The following is a 15,179-nucleotide window of genomic DNA, read 5'->3' as shown; positions in this document are numbered from 1 at the left end:
TCCCTCACTGGAGAAGGATATCCAGAGCTTTGGAGAAATGCTGAAAAGAGGCTCATGAGAGGCCCAATTCTTCACACTGAACTGGAAAATGTTACGAGTGGATTGCAAAGCTCTACTGAATATCAAGTTAATCCAAGATTTACGTGCCATAAGCCTCCAGAAATTGGGCTGTGGTGGGCTTTAGCTAAAGCAGTGTTAGCTAACCTTTTAAGAAACCCTGTTTTTCCTCCCTGTGCAGCCTTTCTGATAGGCCTTGTTTTCCTGAAGAAACAGATCCTCAGCTGGCATAACACAGATTCATCTCACTGAAGCCACTGAAGCTGGAGGTTAGGAGCATCTGACCCCAAAACAATTTCTCTTAATGGTGACATGTTTGTTGCCACCAGGCAAGATGACACACTGAGTGCTGGTGATGGAAGAGTAGCAGACAGGCTACTGGCACAAATATTCTCCTTTTGCCTCTCCCATGGCATTTAGTACAAAGAGAGGCAGAAGCAGGAAGATGAGACACTTCAGTGAAGTTGGCATGAAGAAGAAGAGACAAGTCTTGCTCAAGCTGAGTTAGAGTGGGAAAAACTTTTATCAGGGAAGTGCCAAATGTAAATCACAAACAGATACTGCTTGGTTGAGACAATTCTGAAATAAGACAGTAGACAATTAATTAATGCCAACTGGCAATAAAACAGAAGAGTATTACAACCTTTTAGGACAGCATGTGTCAGCCTTTTTCACAGTGTCCTGCAGGGAGGGGCTGCCCCTTTCCCGCATGATTAGACTTCTTTCCTAGGGTGGACAGAGAGGCCAAGGTGCAGGATCTTCGAGGTGGTGTCTCAGGTGCCTTTCCAATCCAAGCAGGCATACCAGCATCGATTTTATGCTCTGTTTATGTTTTCTAGGATCATTCTCCAGTCTTGCAACCAGCATAAAAGACTTCCTTTGTGATTGTAATAGGAAAAACAGGGTGGGTGGAAGAGGATGAAAAATCCAAATGGACATGACTGCTCTGACAGCCTGTCCATCCTGGGGCTTACTTGTAATTCCCAGGTGGAAACTTTGTCTCTGGGGTAGTGATTTGTGGTGCTGAAGCCACCCACAGTCTCCGAGTGGCAGCTTAAGGTAGACTGGCCACTGTGTAGGAAATGCAAGTTCCATCCTAATCTTAACATCCATTGCAGATGACTTATGATGACAACGGCAGACTTCTAGTAATTTTAAGAATTACAAATTCAATATATTTTCTCACTTTTGGAATAGAGCTATTTAAATGTGGAACAATGGCCATCTGTATTTGGATGCTTAGTATATTTGATGAAAAGCATCTCTTTGTCTTGATTACTTTTTTAAATATCGAGTTACACATGCTTCCTGCCAAAACATTTCAGAAAGTTGAACTAAAACACTGCCTAAGCACCTGGAACCAAAGCTTGGTAAGTGATAAATCCACTTTTGAGAGCAATTGCTCTTCCATGAGTAGAAGATGACTATTTATTCAATTTCAGTTTATTCAACAACTTAAATTCAGTGGCTTGCTTATTCAAACTTAAGAAACTTAATGAAATTTGAAAAAAAAGGCAAGCTTGTTTTTTTCCTCTGACCTATGAGGAAAATGAGGATGAGCAAACAAGATCCAGCAGATATACAGTGTTGGGGTATATGGTATCCTGGAACAACCTGTTTAACCCACTAGCCACTGATACAACTTCTTTTGTTTAATATTAATTTTTCTTTTGCAATTAAGGTGGTTTATATCAATAATAAACAAAGAGTTTAATAGAAGTGTTTTTAGAGATTTTTTTAACGGATTCAAATTTCATTCCAATTGCAGCCTGATATGAATCAATTCTAAAGATGAACAGTCATCCTATAGCAAATTAAAAATACATAATTCACTATTTCCCAGCATAGAAAATTGTAATAATAAAGATCTAATAAAAGCATGGAAAGCTGTAAATGAATATGTGTAGATAAAACTGTCTGCTGGTAACAGTAATTTAGTAGGTAGACTGTATGTGGTTTTAAGTCATCAGAGTCTTTCTGGTTACAGCCTGATGACTCTCAACCTTTCTTTATGGAAAATAATTAAAAGGATAAATAGAAAAGAAGGTTTTATTTAATATTTAAAATAAGCTCTCCTGCTTACTAATTTAAATGGGTGATTTAATCTGTTCACTGAGGATCAAATTTATCAGTTTTAGTCCAGTTTCCTTGTAGTTACTGCATGGGTGGGGTTTTATGCACCCGATTTCAATTTCAGGCTGTTCTCTGGGAAGTTGAAGCCAAGCGTCCCTGAACTCCATCAGATTTTCCCCATCAATTTTCCAGGAGTTTGGGATCATCTTTCAGTGGTCCAGATCTGTGAGTACTCAGTTGCTAAAAACCAGCCCCTCGTGCAATTCCTCATGGGTAGCTTCTGTCACTGCCTGACGTGCTCCACTAACATCAGAGGAGTGAAGAAAAAAGATGCTCTGATGATAACACATGCTAACAGTTTGTGTTGTCCCTGCCCATGCAGTACCTCTATTTCAACCTCCTGCCTGCTTACCAGATGTTTTCCATCTCAAAAGTGACTTTAGACCATCATCAAAGCCTTTGCCTGTACCTGTGATGAGGCAAAAAGCAACAGCCATGGAGCAGGCAAACCCAAACAGAAGTCATGATTTGAAAAGTAAAGGCAGAGTGAGCGCATCTAGTCTGAGGCTGGAGGATAATGTTATGAAACTGTAAAAACAGTGGAATAATTTCATTGGAGAATAAGAAAAAAGAAATAAGATAATTTATTGTAATACAGCTAGAAGTGTCAGTCACTTTCTAGGAGCTTTTCTTCTGCTTCTGCATACTTAATTTCTGTCCCATCCCATCCCAACCCATCCCATCCTTTTCTTCTGGGTACCACAGGACCTTGAAACTCCTCTTCCAGCCTCCAGAGCCCAGCACAGAGCTGTGCAGTGCAGGGATTGCTGAACTATCTCTCTGCACAGCTGCAGAGTCTCCTTGTGTGAACTCTCTCAGCCCCCAGTGTGCATAACAGAGCACTGTGCCACCCGGGCATCTGCTAGGAGTCAGGCACAAGGGTAGTGTCAGTCTCATGAGGCAAAAGCAGGCTGTGAGCAGTGCAACTTGGTGCTGTATCATACCTGTTCTCAGCTGTTTCCGTGTGCAGACAGTTCCCCTGGTGCAAGGTACACACTGCATATTTGCACCTCCTACCTATCTCGTGATCAGCCCATCCGTGTCATGAATCAGCTCCTCCATGAGGGAGAGGCTTCTGGAGAGACTTGTTCTAGCTATTTAATGCATTTATTGCAGTGTGTTTAGTCTGTTTGTTAAACTAGTAATGGCAGAGTTCATGTTCACTCCATCAGGGAAAACACCTTCCTATGTCCCTGGCAAACATGCACAACCAATTGTCCAGTTGGGATCCAAAGTGACCCATACCTGTCATCCCTGAAACCAACTTCTGTTTTCCAGCTCTCCCCACCAGTTTACAGTTCCTGTTCTTGAGCTCCTTCCTCGGACTGCAGATGCCTATCAGCATAACTGGAATTCATGGCATGACCTTTGATTCCTTCTGTCCTCATGCCAGACTCCAGCAGGTCTCTGTTATCAGATACTAAACTCTATTACCACATGAAGTGCATACACAAATTTACCCAGGCAGGTACGCTGGCATCTTTGCCTGATAGTTCCACCTTCGCAGGGGAGCACGGGCATCTCTCAACGTCCTTAGGGCCGCCAGAGCCTCTCTTTACACAAGGAAAATATGTTGGCACAAAAGGCAAATGATTACACATGCTTCTGCTATTTTCTCTTTTTGAGGGTAAATGCTTGTTCACATGCCATGATGTCATCTTTGACACCACACACTGGTGGTGTGTCAGGCAAAGATGGTATTCTCATTTGCTCTCACCCTGAACCTGCAGGGAGCGTCCAGCCCTGGAGCCCAAATATTTGTCCTCATTATCCTCCCTCTAACTCAAGGCAGCAACATTTCCCCAGGTGGAGGCACAGATCAGGGGTATGACTTGCCCAGCATCACCCTGTGAAGGCCACGGCAAAGCTGGGGACAGAAGCCAGGCCTCGGGAGTCCCAGTGTTACTGTTCTGCTATGCCACAGCTGGTTTCATGACACATACAAGTTCTTCCAAGCAATCCTCTCTCCTGTGCAGACACCACAGTCATCAGCAGGGCTGCTGCCTGAGCCCTTTTACACCTCAGGGTATGACCCTTCTTGGCTTGACCTGCAGTAGAACTCCAAAATGGGCAATATGGGGCGGTGAGAGGCTGGTTGGCCTCCTTCTGTCCTGGGTAGGTTGTCAGAGTTTGGGTCCCATTCCAGGCTCAGTCTCTGCAGAGAGTTCCTGCACAGTCTGTAACCAGAGCAAATCTGACAAAGGCAGCAGGACTCCCACAGCGCACCATGGTCCTGTGTTTATAGCAAGATGTCTCTTCACCAATAGGTGATGGGACACAGAGACTGCTCTCAGTGTAAGTGCTTCCTGAGATGCTTCCTAGGACCACTTGAGCCACAAAATTAATTCTCATTTCCTCTGAGACCCTTGCTCAGTGTTCCTGGCTAGTTCCTCATGCTGCATTCCTCTTGCATGAGGGTTGAGCTCACCCTCAGCCACCTTGACCATCATTTCATTCATTGCTCTGAGTGAAAACTGTCCCATCTCTTTGTTCTGGATACACCATGCAAAATCTCCCTGCCTCAGCCTGGCCTTGCACATGCTGGCTGTGGCACGTATTTTGGATTTGGGCACTCTAGCTGCAGGCAAACTCTGTTCTTCTTCGGCAGCATGCTGGGTTTGTTCAGAGGGATTAGGAAATGTTCCATGGTGGGTGGAAGCACGTAGCGCATCTGAGGTGGTTGCTGTGGCTGTAGGAGTCAGCTCTGTCCTGGCTCATGCAGCCTCTCCTGCCTGGGGGATCCTCTGTGCTGCTTGCAGCAGCGCTGCTGCAACTCACCCACTCACCCACCCTGGCCCCGCAACTACTGCGCCAGTTGCCAAACTGGAATGTCTCAGCTGATCCAAGGGAATTTTAATTGAACCACCTTTGCCCACTGCAAGCAGGTGCCAGTTTGTCAAGCTTTGGTGATGTTAGCTGGCACCAGGGAATGCAGTGTATTCACATGCAGGCTTTCCATGGGTCTGCAGGAATGCTTCCTGCTAAATGACTACACATATGCCTTTGCAATCCTTAAATGTAAGAAGCGCCTTTTTTTGTGCATAACACACCACTGAAGTCATCCTGGGAGCCGCTTCTCCCTTGCCCCAATGTCTCTCAGCTCATCACACAGCAGAAGTTTTGCATGTGAGAGGAACGGGACGCAGCCAACAGCAGGCTTAGCAAATTGATCTTTGGAGAGACAAGGTTTGATGCCAGGTCCACAGACCTAGGGAGCTTGCTGTTGAATCTCCTGCCAGAGTCCATACAGTGAGGCATGGGGCAAGAGAGAGATTTGGTATCAGTCAGATTTTAGGCGTCTTTGAGCAGTGCAGATTAAAACCAAACACCTAAAAGGGAAAAGTCTTCAGTTCTTCCATGATGTGCGTTGGCCCTGGAACAGGCAGGCAGTTGCATTTGGAGCTCACTTCAACTTGAGGTCTCCAGACACAGTCCTGCAAAAAGTACATCAAACAATGCTCTGCAGCAGCACAATGTGCTTGCTGTTGTTCTCACTCTGGTAGTGTGTGCTGTTCTCACACGCAGCTTCACACTCCCTGGTTATACATTAGCAACAACACATTCTTTAGCTGAAGTTTGAGTTGGACGTAGATTGAAGTCTGATACTACAAAGTACGGCTGGGGAGAAAGAAAACATCACTCAGGGTCAAATATTTTCTGGTCTGGGGTTAGTAGGCAGATCATGTGACAAAGCACTAAGTGCTGTTATTGATGAGTATTTATTGGGTACCAGGAAAAGAGCTACAGGCATAGGTAGAACAGGAAGGGGCTGCTTTGGTGTGGGCTCAACAGAGGTGATAAATTGGGGGCTGGATAAGTGAGGTCCTTCACTTTCAATTTCTAGCCACGCCCTTCGAATCTGTGCTGTACCCAGAAAGCCCTGGTCATTCAGAAAGCCTGCACTTCTCTCCCATGGTCACCAGGGCCAATCCGCTGGGGCGTGTAGCACTCTTGACTGGAGACGGGGAAGCTGGGACCTTGCCTACAATAACCAGCTGTTCATAGCAGCCATTCCTGCTCCAAAAGAAGAGTGCCACAATTGCATGTTTGAAGGCTGGCCTTTTGTCCAGCCACTCCCTTTCTCTGCGTAATCCACCTGAGTGGTACACATTGCAGAGTATTATGCTGCTTGGAGAAAGGGCTTCAGCGTGTACCAGTATTGGACAACCTTCCACAACTCCTGTGCCATCTTTTACTCGGGACCTAGCCATTAAATGTATCCTGATAAAAATCACGTTTAATTCAGCTGGACCTGGGTTGAATGTCATGCCTGAAAAAATGATTCCCCATCCATGTGCAAAACCATCTTATCTCTGAGAAAGAGAAGAAACTAAGAGTAATATCAATGCAAACATATCCCAAGATTAATGCAAACCCATCACCAAGGAAATTTGGTTTTTAATAATTCAAAATTACATATGGGAAGTGGAAGTAGGGAAGAGAGGGGGAGCAAGCAAAGCCAGAACAGATCCAGGCAGAGAGCTACGTCTCTCTCACCAGCTGTGTTTGGTCACTGACAGCTCAATCTAAATCTTAACATAGCAAGGGTGCAGGGCGGATGGTGGCAGATCATGCAGTCTTCCTTATTACCTTGCAAGATCACAGTGCCAGTTTTACTAAAGCATGAGAGGACAGGTTGTTGAAGAATATTAGCTGTTACCCTCCCTTCCCCTTTTTTCTCTCTCTTTCATGCTTTGTGGAGCAGCCATGCTGTGATCTAAGGCCTGATATTTGTACTCTGCTTGCAGCCCTCTTTTAGGAAGATGTTTGGTCTGGGGAGGAAGGTGGAGGCAGAACCAGCCACTAAAAGGGTTTTGTTGACAGATCCCTTTGGGCATTCACCAGAGGTCTCTTTTTCTTTCATTTACTTGTTGTTTCATAGAGCCTTTTTACTCTCCTGAATCAGTTGCATGTGGAAGGATGGATAGAAAGAGAGGCAGAGCTATAGAAGAGGCTGTACCAGCCTCCTGAACCTTGCAGACTAGAAATGAGGTATGGACCCCTTCTTGGTCTCTGCCTTTTTGATTTCTTGTGAATCACAAGGGCCATGGCACTTTCAGCACACTGATTTGGTTTGCTGCCATCTCAGGGAGGGCTGCTCAAGAGACAGCAGTTGGTGGACTTTGTCCAGGAAGAATCATGAAGCTTCATCATGAGCCCCAGTCTGTTTAAGATGGTGAAGCTGAATTTGTCTCATATGTAGGAGAAATTAGGAGATTTGCTAAAGGTCACAGAAAAAGTGCAACAGAAACAGGACCAAATGTAGGACCTTCACTGCAGGGAGAGACAATAGTTGGGCAGTTATTTCTAGGGAGAAGATGCCAAACATTGATGCATAAATGTCCCTTGTAAGGATGTCCTTACAGAGAATGTAAGGACATCCCCTTACGGAGTCTCTTGGCTAGCTCTGAGAAGTTAGGGCAGGACAAGAACACAGCTATTGTCTTATTTATCAAACCAGGCAGAGACAAACAGCAGTTTTTCCCAGTGCTTCCATACATTTGTTTTGTCAGTGGGAGGTATGATTTTAGGAACATTAACATGATTAAACAATGCCCTGTGTCATCTGCATTTATTGGGCCTGTTTCCCTCCAAATTTTTGACATGACCTTTGATAAGAGAATGGCTTGCTGGAATGATCATAGATTGCTAAGAGCTCTTGTGAGACAAACCCTTATCAAAGGCTGAGCACAGCCATGACCAGCATGGAGTGCCAGTCCAAATTTACCCAAGCTGCTATGTTGGCATGAGTCCCTAAATTCTCAGCTTCATGGACTTTTATCTTCCCCTGTGAAATGAAGGCAACATGGACTCTCCTCTTAGCTGCCACTAGCCTGCTTGACACCACAGAAATATGCCCGAGTGTGAACACACTCACCTTCCGAACCCGTGCATCAAGCTCCCCTCCCCAAAAACCTCAGGGAAGATATGTTTAAAATATGTTTCCCAAGTGCAGCTCTGTTTACTTGTCAGTGATTGTTCAAGGAGGTGTTTTTGGCCTCTCCTCTCCCATTCTTCAGTTCTCAACCTAACAAGGACTGTATTCTTGTCACGGTGTTTGTCGGGCAAGGAAGGAGAAGCAGCAATGGCTTCCCAGTGCCAGCTGGCACTGTGCCATCTGATTGTTGTAAAATGGGAATGTAATAATCGTAATAATATGATTCTCGCTCAGTTTGAACCTCTCCTGAGACAGTCTTTTTATTTGAGGGGTGGAGAGAGAAGGATCTCTGTCTGACTGTGCTTCTCAGTCTGCCATTCCAGCTGTGTCTCTTTATCCTTCCAACCTTGCCTGTGGCAAACCAGGTGCCTTTGCAAAGGTTGCAGCCAGCTTCACCCTGATGCGCCCTGCAGCTGCAGAGAAAAGGCCCCCAAAATGTTCTCTGAGCACCAGAGTGGCTTCTGAATGCCTGATCTGCTTTTCACAACTCTCAGTGCTGTCTGGTGTCTGCACTGTGGATGGCTTTGTGTCTGCAAGAAGGCGCTGGAGCACCAGGACAGTGCGTATGAGAGGAGAGTAGTGGCTCAGCCCCAAGTGTTCCCCTCTAGCTTTCCTGCCTGTCTGGTTGTTAGGAAGTAGAAGGGAACTCAGTCATTAATAACCTTTGCAGTTTTTTGGCCTCCGTGCTGAGCCTGTCCATGAGAGACCAATTATAATTGTGCTGCGGCCAGAAACTTCAGCTAAATGGCCAACATTCTGGGATTCTAAGAAATTCTGTGGAAGAATTCCTTTGTGGAGAGAGAGAGGATGAGAAAAAAGAGGATTTTCTTGGGCACATGGTAGTCTGTGAGCAGGGCCAGGATTTCATACAAAGCAGCTCGCTGCGGCTGGCGCCCTGTGCAGAGAGCCAGCATGTCACTTCAGACCTAATGGGACCAGCTTTCCCCACTGGGGATGATTTTCACCCTCCAGCCATCTCCATAGGACTCCACTGCTGCCCTGCTCTTTCCACCACGCACAGCTAGGGAGTGGATCCCTTGGGAGAAGAAGGAAAGAGCCTGGACTGGTGCCAAGACCCTAGACAGGGCAGCTCCTTGCCTTCTTTATGTTGCCTGAGTCATTGGGTCCCCAGGAGAGGGGAATCCTGTCCCAGGCAAATCTGCACGGCATGTTTGTACCCATTAAACCCATAACAGAAATTACTGTATGTCATGAATGCATAGGTGTTCTCAGTACTCCAAGATCTAAAATCTGCATTTCCAAAGAAAATATGCTGACTAAAATGATTATAAAATATATTAAAATAATGTAAAGAAGAAAAAAAAAGTAAATCTCTTCATCAAGGGGTTTATCCCTGAGCACATGACAGGTTTGGAGCACAATCCAGGGAGGGAGTGTGTGAAAAAGGCTTTATGACAGCTGAAGGTTTTAAGTGTGTAACTGTTTTCCAGGAGTTAATCCCAGGTCGAGGAGCACTTTGCAGATGCACATTAGGAGTTTGACTTCATTCAGGTCTCTATGCAGAAGGGGAGAAGTCTCCTGCCACAGTGCATGTCACACTTCTTTTCGCTGTGGAGTGATAGGTCAGGAGAAAATGTCCTGCATATGTAGTGAATTGGGGAAGGGGTAGCGGTGTGTTCTGTTCTCTGCCAACATTTCCTTACCCAGCAGTTGCATATTTAATGTGGGGGGTTTGGCAGGTGTTAAAACTTCTTTTTTCTTATCTGTGGTGGGACACTGAACAGGCTCCCTAGGGAAGTGGTCACAGCACCAGCCTGACAGAGTTCAAGAAGAGTTTGGACAATGCTCTCAGGCACTTGGTGTGACTCTTGGGATGTCCTGTGTAGGGCCAGGAGTTGGACTTCAATGATCCTTGTGAGTATGTTCCAGTGCAGCATATCCTGTCATTCTGTGATTCTGTGTGATTCAGTGATGTATATGCATACCATCAAAAGCTGGGAATGGCCAGAAGGCACACATCTGGGCTGGTGCTGGCCATGTGAGTTTAGGATTGCAGTAATGACAGGAAAGGCCTGAACCTCGTGCCATAAACCCTCCTGGGAAAGTGTGTGTGGAGACGTGTCAGCTTTGGCCATTCTCTGAGGGAGCCACAACTACCCCTTGTCAGTTTTGACAAGGTACTTTTGACTCCTTGTCAGGAGATTAAGAATAGGAACCTACTAAGTGGTCCCAAAACGTCAGTGTTATTCCAGGCACAGGAGTAGTTGGAAAAGAAATATTGTTTTCCCTGTTGTTAGAAATGTCTCCTGTGCTAGCCATGCACCAGTCACAGGACTAAAAGGTGAGGAGTGACCATTTTAAGGCTGGTGGGACCAGGAAAAAATTAAAAGGCAAAGTGTAAAATAAAAGGCATATGGCTTCAAACATGCTCAGGACTCACTGAGAGACCTGCACCCTACCCTGAGACAAGAGTTTTTGAGAATCTGGCCATTTTGTCCACAGGTCATTACTAATAACATTTCCTGGGTCAGCCGGTGTGTTACTGAACTATATGAGTAGATCCTAGTCAGGGAATCTCACCTCTGTAGTAGTTCTATTCAAATAGTAGTACTGTTAAAAAAATGCTGTGTTGTTGGCTCTGGAGCAAGACACTTCTTTGTAAAAGCAGTTTGGAAAGCTGATGTTTGTCACAGTCCGCTCCCCCTCCTGCTTGCCTCGGCTTTTGTCCTTCACTGTCTATATCTGAGAGACACCTTTTAGTGCCTATTGTTATGTGGGCTCCTATTCACTGAGAATGTGGAGGAAGACACCAAACCCTATGAACTCCTGTCAGATGGAGAAAATAACCATTCAAAACTCTTCATACCCTATTACAATATGTGGCACTAATGAGAAAAGACTGGATTTCTGGAGCAACATCTGCTGATACTGGAAATGGGTGTTGAGAGACACTCTAGAAGGTTTATCAAAGCTGATTCTTCTCGCTCTCCCTGATTGCTGCTTTGCTTAGTGTGAGTAGGCATTGGTATCCTTCCCCACCTCTCCTTCATTCTCTGCCTCAGGCATTTGTACCTAGATAAATCTAATCTCTACAAGCTTCAGGCTCTTGGCCACAGTCCATGCTGGTGTCCTCTCCTCTGTGATGATGGCCTGGATTATTTGTGGTTGGCCACAGTGGAGCTGTGCTATCCAAGCCCCAGAGCACAGTACCAAAATCACATAGTCATGGCAACCCTGAGAACACAACTCAAACCCTAATCCCATTATAACGGCTCAATGTACTTTGCTCAAACTTTTAATAAGGTAACATGTACCTGAATAACTAGATTTCCTCCTCATGATCATGATCCTGCTCTTGGAGATGACTGGAGAACTATGATAACATAATCTGATTTGAATGACCTCTGCAGGCACCACCTGGCAGCTATTGATATCAAGTTAGGAGAATGAAGATGAATGGTCCAGAGGAATATTCAATTACATGGTTTCCTTCCCAAAGGTAATAGCCTGATGAGTAACAAAGTTACTTTCCCCTTTTTCTGCTGTCACCATCTCTGTTTCCAGGGATTTTTATTCAGTTACTTTCATTTTTCTATTCAGCACCTGTCTAGAGATGGATGGGCACTCCCTCTGTTTCTGGAAGCCACTGCTGCTGAATCAGAATCAGCTGGTTGCGTTGGAATACAGAGGTAATACCCAGAGGGAAACCTGTGCTCTGCAGAGCCTGACTTCTCAAGACCCTGTGAGCAAGAGTGTCAAGAGACAAGCTCTCAACAGTCTGCCTTGTTCTGGATGTGCAACTGCTCCCCACCCCTAGCAAAGAGCTTCAGCACAGAGATAAGGGAAGAACTTTCTCCTGATAAGCAACATTTCTCATTCCACCCTCTGTAACTAAGCACATGCTCAGCTTGACTAGGACTTCCCTTGTGATCCTGAAGCTTCACCTCTGCACTCCTGAATTGTCTTTATCCATCAGCATCCCAAGGGCGTTGCTGTGGTACTTACAATCCGCCTCTGCTTTAGGCGCAGGAGCATTTTCTTTCTCCATGTCATGATGCAGGAGTGCACAGCTTTGGGAAGTGACAAGTAGTAGGTTTCTTCATGGTCTTTGAAGCATTTGGTAGATATTTTGATGGCTTTCTACTACTTAGCATGGAATATTTGCATCCTCTATGATACATGAGAGAATTCACTAAGAAATGATGACTCACTACCCAAAATCTTTCACTGAATCTCAGTCTTTTCTCCAGAAGTTTATTCTATTCTATTCCCAGCATGTGAGATGTGGTGTTTCTTGCTCCTGTAAATGTTCTAGTGAACCATTATTTTCATTAGCATTAGACAAACAGGGTTTTGAACACCACTATTACTCTCCTTTACCAGTCTCACCCCACTTCTATTTTTCCTTTTCATTGGCTTCTAAGCAAGCACTTTAAAATGTGTCTTTCCTAGACAAATGCGTTACGGAAGGAGTCTGGTCTCCATACCTGCCAGCAGTAGTAATCCAGCTCTCAGCGCTAAAGATAAGACAAGTAAACTGAAAATTTGAGTGAACCTACTCCAAGAGCTCAGGGAAAAGAATGAAAAAACTTCCAATTATTTCCATAGCGGGGTAGCAAGCTTCTACTTGGATACAGAACAAAATAAAAAATCACTCTGTAGCAGGAGGGACTCAAATACATATATTGAAATAATACAAGCAGAGAAGAACAGTATACTGGGAGAGAAAAGTGGTCAAAGAGGGGAGAAAGAAGTTGTCTTTAGTGGACAATATTCTGAGAGTTGGGGTCATTTAAAACCATATGAGCCCACAGACCACAAGCCAGACTGGGGGAACTATCTATCTTTTGACTTACTGGAATGTGATGATAGAATGAAATATAAACAATTTAGCCATCATCAAGACAGTCTTCTTGGTTCCATCAAAATCTCACCTAGGGCCACACACTTTGCTTCCTAAATTGTGACCATACTCAGCAGACACTGGAGTTATTATTAGACATTTTTTAAGAAACCAAGTCGAGAAGATCAAAAGTGCTTTTCTTTGCTGGGCACAAGCATATATGAAGAGAGACAGCCCCTGGATTTGGGAATCTGTAAAGATACAGGTGGGAGACAGGAAGTGCAATTCTTCTATTGCTGCAGAAGTCCAGGCATGGAGGAGAACATGCATGCAATCAAAGACCATTAATGGCAAAGCTCAGAGCTGGAGTCAAGTATGGTACTCTCCATTACTGTTGCTTATACCATAAGTTCTTCTTGCCTCTTTGAAGTTTCCTGATAGAACCTAACTCTTCTGTAGGCACACCCCAAAGGTGGTGATAGTTATTGTTTATAGACTTAATTTTCTACATCTAATTCTGGCCCTAGTGAAAAGCAGTATAAATTCTGAGACATCACCTCGACAGATATAGAAGTTTGGTGCTCACATCTCACCCTGTGCATAGATTTCTAGAGAACACAGCACACAGATGATAAAATCAGTGCCAGCAGATGTAAGGAAAACTCCATTGATACTCCGGTTCTTGCTCCGGGATTGCCCACATGCCAAACTTTAAGTAGCTTGGGCATTGTGGAGAAATTGCCCCAAGGCCATTTCTCATTATCTGTCTCCTCAGAAGGAGAGTGGTCATTAGGCAATGCTAACGAAGGTTTTAGCCTTGATCAGGCACTGAGGAAGGAGACTTTCTCTGGTCACAGCCACAGTGGGTCAGCCCACCTCACTGGCTGCTTATGAAAGCCACTGTCAGAATTACAGATGGAAAATGCATGACAAGATCTGACTGTTACAGCCACAAGGACCACAGTGGCTGATCTCGTCACATCACTTGCAAAACCCAACACACAGAGCTATGCCTGGCCAGCTGTCAGTCCAGATGTTTTGTTCTTCCCCAGTACTTATCAAACCCAGCACATTCTGGTAAACTAGACCACGTACTTTAGCAATTATCCCACACTGGATGTAAAGAGTCCAAGTGATGACAAATTCACCGTTTTTCTCAGGAAATGATTTCAGTTATTTCTTTCCTGAAATCTTAAAAAACCCCCCACCCCTGCATCTTACTTTCAGCTTGAATTTTATGAGTTCCATTTTCTGGGTTGGACTTTATTAGGGTTTTGTCTGTGGGGTAATAGACCTTCCTGCTCTTGGGTGCATTTTTCTTTAGTAGAACATTAAAATACCATAGTGTCCCTTAGTTTCTTCTGATAAATTATATGGGATCCTGAAGAATTTATTATCTTAGATAGTATCTTAGAGATTGTATGTAATTTCTGCAGCTCATTTCTAAACCTTTCCAAGTCATTCTGCTTCCCTTTTGTAATGTGGGTAAATGTTTTGTCAATGTCATGCCAGTGGGAAATGTTCTTTCTGCTACTCCATATCTCCTTAATTATCTTCCAGGAGGAATAAGTTAGGCTTTTTTGCTCTGCCAAGAGCCAGCTTCCAGTGAATTATCTGCGTTACCCTCCAGAGCTCCTCAAAGTCACTGCTTTCCAGTATGCAACCTCATAAACACATAAAGCTTGTCTATATGGACTACTCCCTGCAATATTCATCTAGGACAGAACTTATGACACACATCACCTGATTGCTGACTGATTATGAACAGCAGGAATCACTTTGTATCACTGATCTGCTCTTACTGCCGCTTTGCTTTTCCAGTTTTCTACTCAGAAACTCCCCAGCATGGGGAGCATTGAAATGCTGTCCTAGCATTCTGCTGTCTTCCAGAATAGGGAATAACTCATATTCCAGTCCACTTCCTTTCCCTGCCTCACTCACATTCACCTGACACTGTTATTTTTTTGCTATGTTTGTGCCAACCAGGTTTTAATAAATTTTCTTCCTTTATTTTTTCCCCAGTCTCTAGTATTCTGGTCAGTGTGACAGCTTTGGGAAATCTGCATCATTATTTCATAATCTGCACTATTATTTCTTTATTTATACGAGGCAGTGACTACAGACTCCAGAGCAGCTTGTGCCTAAGCATGTAGCAAGACTGTTCGTAACACTGCACCATCGTAATATGAGAATCTAGGAAGAAGATATACAGACTCTAGGAGAAAGGATTTCACAACAGATTTTTTT

The 15,179-nt window shown here is 44.4% G+C and overlaps 1 long non-coding RNA gene across 2 annotated transcripts in view; it reads left to right on the top strand.

Annotated features, from left to right (window-relative positions):
* LOC125323841 overlaps window positions 1-14,953 on the top strand; it is a 47,419-nt gene extending 32,466 nt beyond the window's left edge. For both annotated transcript variants that reach the window (XR_007202671.1, XR_007202672.1), the window contains exons 4-6: window positions 2,255-2,355; window positions 11,500-11,588; window positions 11,690-14,953. This is a non-coding gene — a long non-coding RNA (uncharacterized LOC125323841). The remainder of the gene's footprint in view (window positions 1-2,254; window positions 2,356-11,499; window positions 11,589-11,689) is intronic.
* The last annotated feature ends 226 nt before the right edge of the window (window positions 14,954-15,179 follow it).

Source organism: Corvus hawaiiensis, chromosome 3 (assembly GCF_020740725.1).
Source record: "Corvus hawaiiensis isolate bCorHaw1 chromosome 3, bCorHaw1.pri.cur, whole genome shotgun sequence".
NCBI classification, from domain to species: domain Eukaryota; kingdom Metazoa; phylum Chordata; class Aves; order Passeriformes; family Corvidae; genus Corvus; species Corvus hawaiiensis.
This window is presented reverse-complemented; position numbering and strand designations above follow the sequence as displayed.